Source organism: Apteryx mantelli, chromosome 36, assembly GCF_036417845.1.
Source record: "Apteryx mantelli isolate bAptMan1 chromosome 36, bAptMan1.hap1, whole genome shotgun sequence".
Classification (NCBI taxonomy): Eukaryota; Metazoa; Chordata; class Aves; order Apterygiformes; family Apterygidae; genus Apteryx; species Apteryx mantelli.
In genome coordinates, this window is record NC_090013.1 from 108,356 (window position 1) to 114,439 (window position 6,084).

The following is a 6,084-nucleotide window of genomic DNA, read 5'->3' on the forward strand; positions in this document are numbered from 1 at the left end:
TTTCTTGGGTTTACTTTGTATTATGGGATGGACAATGTTATGGATTTCCTTGCCGTTTGGTTGTGTATGTAGGATAAAATTCAGATGACAGTGTAGAGCTTCCACATTAGGGTAAATTTCAGCAATTACAAGCAGCTGCAAAGACACTAGGACATGTATGAAGACACCAGAGACGAATGCTAAAAGAAAACATTATGCTTTCCCTAACCAGCTCAAGAGATTAAACTATCCACCTTGTAGGGTTTTTTTCTTCTCGTCAATAGACTATGTTTTAGTTCTGTTTCTTAACAAAGTTGTAAAAGAAATGCTAAGGATTTATTCATAGTATTTGTACAGTTTAGGCTAAAGAGAGAGAAAGTTTGCATCTCTGGAAAAATGTATATTTGTTAATATATTGCTTTGTATTTTTGAATACTAAATTATCTTTTAATGTAGAGCTTCTGTAAATTATTGGGTGTTTTATTATAAGCTGATCCTGTATTTGCTAAATGAGCATAGTGAAACCTTAAGTAAACACTTATCAGACTATTGTTAAAATGCCAAGTGCACTCAGGTCTTTATGAAATGAAGGTAATGTTCGCCTAGGAGAGTTTATAACCTGAGGAACTAGCAGAGCTAAAACAAGATGCCTGTTAAAATCCTCATTTCCTTTTCTTGCTGCACATTTAAATAGTTAATTAGGAGATTCATTCCATGTAGGAGAAACATTACAGGCTTGTACAGTCTGTACAACTTTTGCCATCCACCTCTGCCCTTTGCTTTTCCTTCAAGGAGTCCAATACATACAAAAATGCTATTAGAGAAAACACGCTCACTCTTCCCCAGTAACTCCTCATTACTTGCTGCTTTCTGCAGAGCTAGTAATTTGTTGAGGGTAAGAGTTGTCAAAGCAACATTTCCAGCCAGAGTTGTATGGCTGCCAAGTCTCACTTGTGTGGAGAGAGTTTGGATGCGTGGTCAGAAACATCTCTCCCTCTGCTTGTCATGACAATTTTCTCTCTTCCAGCCACAGTTAACGTGGTTTAGTTTGGAAACCGAGACATTGAATTTCAAACAAATTTGCAGGGAGAGAAGCATCAGCATCCCAAGTTCTCCAACCTGCTTGAGACTGTATCTTCACTTCAAAGGAACAACCTCAGCTGCACATGTGTATGGCAAGGGACAGGCACCAGTCCTGGTAAATCCTGTGAAGCACTGAACAGGAATCATCTCCTACTGCTTTTCCTAATTCCCACTTCAAAGTAGAAGCAGGGAAGCCCTTGTAAATATCTTATCAGCTACTAATGCTTCTTGCAGCTGGCTGCTTTCACAGCAGCACTTTGGGAAGGTGGCTCTCTGACCCTCTGACTCGGAGCTACATCACAGAGGATTGCACTATTTTCCACGTAATTGCAACATAAAGCCATAGTAACCTTATCAAGAAAACTTTTATCAGTGAAACAACCAAGAAACTGACTTCTTGCTGCAAGCTTACTTACATCAGCCAGTGTGAATTCAGCACACAATGCAACAGTCTAATCTCAGCCAGTCAAGGTGTTTTTGAGCTTCAGAAATAATCAGTAGCCCTCATGCCAGAAAGCGAGTTAAAGGCCCCAGGATCTCACCAAGAAGGATCTCAGCTCCACACTGAGAGCATCTCGTCACCACTGCTGTGAAACACCAGCTGGGATGCATAAACTGAACTCCTAATCGAGTTAGGAGAACTCAAACACCTGTTAAATTTTAGACAGAGATCAGAGATTCCTTTTCCTTGGAGAAGCCAGCTGGAGTTTGTTGATATCTGATCACTGAAGGTTTAATCGTGAACAGGATAGGTTAGAGGAGTTCTCAGACAAATTCAGCAGGCCTGCCCCACACTTACTCCCTGCAAAGAAAGGAGCTCTTTCCTCTATCCTTTTAAAAAGTCAGTGCAAATAGATCAGCACTTACCAGCAGTCTTGAGGGGAAAATTTTTCAGGGTTTTCCAGTAGGGACTGCTGAGGAATTACCTTTACATGGTCCCAGCAAACCGCGGTGAAATGAAGCAAAAGGCACTCCTTTTTTTTCCAAGGAGTTCAGGGCTTTGGGCAATTCTTGATCCTGTCCTCTTTTTTTTTTCCTTTTTTTTTTTCCTTTTGACTTTTGTCCTATATCATTGTTTCTTACTATCTAACTACAGAAGCTAAATGGAGCTCATAAACACACAAGATATTTCCTAAAACTACCTGCCAAAGAAGGGCCTTTGTAAAGGACAGTTCAGTCCATTTATTGGTTGGAAACATGCTTCATTCTCAGGTGTTGCCTTTTTGAACCCTTAGCACTTCTTCAACACTTGCCTTTGAAAGAGCATTCCTGAAATATAAAGCTAGGGACTACTGCTGAGAGGGAAGCTTATTGGAGTCTGTCCCTGTTAAATACATTTCTTCCAGAAGCAGGCTGTTCCCATGAGCTTTCATGCTTTGCAGGATCTGTCCTCTAAGGGTAAGGAGTACAGCAGTATTTGATTATCAGACTGTACCTCTCAAAATGTAAAATGAGACAGTCTTTGTTGCTCTTCAAAACCAACCGAAAGACAAGGTAGAGTCATAAGAAACTGATTTATAGATTAGGGCCCCTTTATAGGTCACCTGCTGCCTACTTCAGGAGGAGTCACTGAGACGTGTGTGCTTGCAGCAAGCCAAGTCTGAGTGGTTAGTGGTTGCTGCGTAGCATGGATGTACATATGCCTTTAGAGGGTATGTTGAGTGAACGCTTATAAGAAGATAAGCTGCTATTTAATGCTTATGTGAGCAGATAAGAAAGGTCTTTCTGTAAATCTGTTAGTTAAGGAGAAGCTTGAATGGAGAACTACTTATAAAATGGCAACTCTACTGTCTTCCTGAAGCTAGCTTAGGCACAAATCATATTTGTTTTTTGGAATGTGTTATATTTGGATAGGAGGGTTCACTCCTTATAAATGAGAAGTGTTAATGTTACCCTTGTGCAAGATGTTTCCTTGCTCAATTTTAGCTAAAGACCAGTGTAGGCCGTTACATTCTGCCTTGCTAAATTATCGTAGCAGTTACCGGTAGGTACAGAATTCATTTCTATTCTTTCTTCTAAGCTGTTTTGTTGCCGTGTACTATAGTGGGCAGTTTCACAGCAGAAGTGGCTGTGTACTTCTTCCTTTCGATTGGCAAATGAATAAATTCCTGTCTACACTTTGTATATTAACTTTAACACATTTGGAATACTGCAGGGTATAAGATATGTCAGCATTATTGTGTTCTTTCATTTGTTTTTGAAAGATGTCTTCCAGCAATCAATTAGCAGACCAGATGAGGCTGAATGCTGGGCAGATGAGGTAGTGAAAAGCGAGTTCCTCTGAACCTCTTGCTGGGAGTTCATAACATTGGAGACAAATGGCTTCTATTTTCTTTTCCCATCCCCCCCACCCCCCATATTTTACACTATTCTTTTTTTGTGACTGCACAGAATAGTGGTACCTATAGCAACATGGAAGATGGGAGAGCAAGTAAACCAGGTATATGAATATCAAATCAACTAAAACTTGCTCGTCTGGAATTCAGAGAACACTTTACTTAGTGGATTTTTGCCAAAGATGTTAGATAACAATATGCTTCTATCCTTTCATTTGTATCATAGTTCAGGCATGCCCATAGGCATTATACCTTAGGACACTCAAGAAAAGCTCATGAAAGGAGAAAGTTTGGAATGAACTAAATCAAACATGCATGCCTACCCATTAAGACCCACAGCTTGTGGCTGGAATCCTTTAAGGGCACTGGCTGCTCTCCTCTATGATTTATTTTAAAAAAAGATTTGTAGAGCTGTAATTCAAGCTTTGCTTATACAGCGAGTTTAAGACATCTAGCAACCAGGGCCCTAGAGACAGTCACCTTTGTAGATATCTTCTGAACTGGTTTAAAAGAAGTTATATCTCTCAGTATAGATCTGTTTAATAAATGGAACTCAAAGGCTTCCTCTGCCCTTGACAGAAATGGCTTAATTAAGAAAGTATGTCTTAAAAGGAGCAACAACTTTCTCACTGCTTTTAATATTTTTGTGATGGAAGAAGGCATGGAAGCAAATGTCTCAAGTACTTTCTTTTCCATTAGAGATGTGCTAAAAAAGTTAATAATGGCTTTTGGAAGCTAGTAAAATGACACCAAAAATGATCAGAAGTTTAAGAATTAATGGCACATACTTTTTGACAACAGTAGAAAAGGCTGTTTCATTTGTAATGAAAATCTTCAACATTATGGGTCAGACTGTGGCCTGAGTGATGGAGTAATCTGCTGAAGTCATTTCAGTTAATCCACACTTACCAATACGGTAAATGGCAAACAGAATCTGGACACTGGTGGTGAGAGCAATGAAAAACAAATGGGCTCGGGTGCTGGCCAAGCAGTTGGATCTGCCTAGGAAAGACTCTGTACTTGGACCGTGGCTGCAGGACCAAGATAGAAAGGAGAAGGTTTGCTCGCTATCACACAAATGTATTCAAGGGATTTGGTGGGGGGAAAGATTGGTAAAGGAAGGGTGGGTTGTGCTGTCATCCTGGACCCCCCTTTGGCTACAAGTAGAAAATATGGCATCAGGTGCTATTTAACCTGAGCTTGCCAGTATCAAACTTTCTGTTTTTTTGTTTTGTTTTGTTAAAGTTGTACTGAAGAAGGCTGCTTTAGTACTTCTTCTGAGAGCAGAAGCAGCTGCTGACTGTAGAGTTTCTGATGTTCCAGTAAAGGAGACTTGGTATCATAAAATCAATTTTGCTGGTCCTCCACTGTTCAGCAATCATTAGTCAGGGCACCCCAAACCCTGTAAACAATTTAAAAATGACCAGTAATGTGTTCTTTTTACTTTTATTACTAGTTTTCAGGTGTCAGGGGCTGGACTTTCCAGGTCTTCTGAGCATCAAAGAGGGACCCAAACTTGCTTCTTTTTTTTTTTTTTTTTTTCCCCCTCCCCTCATAACCTCACTACTGCTGATCCTTGAAAAGAAATGCAAGACTTGGTAACATGGTTCAGTTCATCAGCAAGGCAGTTGTAGATATAATGAAACATCATTGGAGTGACCTGAAACTTTCACCTAACTGGGAAAAAGCTGTGTTGCCTTCACCGAGAATTTTGCTTGACAGACTGCCCCAAAGAGTGACTCTGTGGAGGAAGCTGCTTTTCCGTGAAGAGACAGATATTCTCTTCTCTTGTTTAGGGATAGTAGCTATGTTTCAGTCCCTGATGCTCTTTTTTCAAGATAAAGCTGTGGTTGTGCTGCGTGTGCTTGTTCTTTGGCTGGAGGCTTTTCTGAATTGGTTTTGTTTTCCCTTTCCAGACTTAAGCAGAAAGGCATGTTAAATGCTTTTTATGACTCTCCGGCCATAAGCTGCAGGCATCTGACATCAACCCAAATGGATACATGGGAAGTGGGTTTTCAGAAATAATTCCTATAAAAGCAAAGGCAGAGGCATGTGGAGTTTGAGTCCCTGTAAAGTTCCCTTACTTTCCAGTGTGTGCCAGCTAAACAGGGAGACTTCTTCTTGCTGGGTCCCAGCCAAGATCAGAGGAGTTCAGAGCAAAGCAGGGTGCAGCCTTCTTGCAAAAGGAGACTGAGCTTAGGGCTGCCTGCATGTGGTTCACAGGAAGGGAATTTCCATCCAGTTTTGTTTTTATTGACAATAGTGCAAAGTGCCAGATGAAATTATCTTTGGGTGAAGATGAGGCTAAGTCCTGCTTCATAAACACAGCATCCCAACTTGATTTTAACCTCACTGTGGCTTCTAATAATGTGTCATCATTCAGGGGCCAAGCTATTCTTCCTCTGAAGTGCTGCTTCTGCCTTCAGTATTGCTTGTCTCTGTGCAGGATAATCTCCCTCTTCCTGTGTGAATTAGGAGAAGCAGCAGAGGGGCCCCTAGACCATCCTGACTCCAAACAAAACACCACTGCTAATAACCCTCTCTTCCCTCCCTACCCTGTTTTCTTTCCACTGCTGCAGAACAAATGTTTTCATCTTGGAGAGTGCTTGAGTATTCAGTAACTGTGCAGAAGGAAGTTAGCACTATGCACATCAAAATCCATTTCCAAGATAGTTACCTGGGGGAA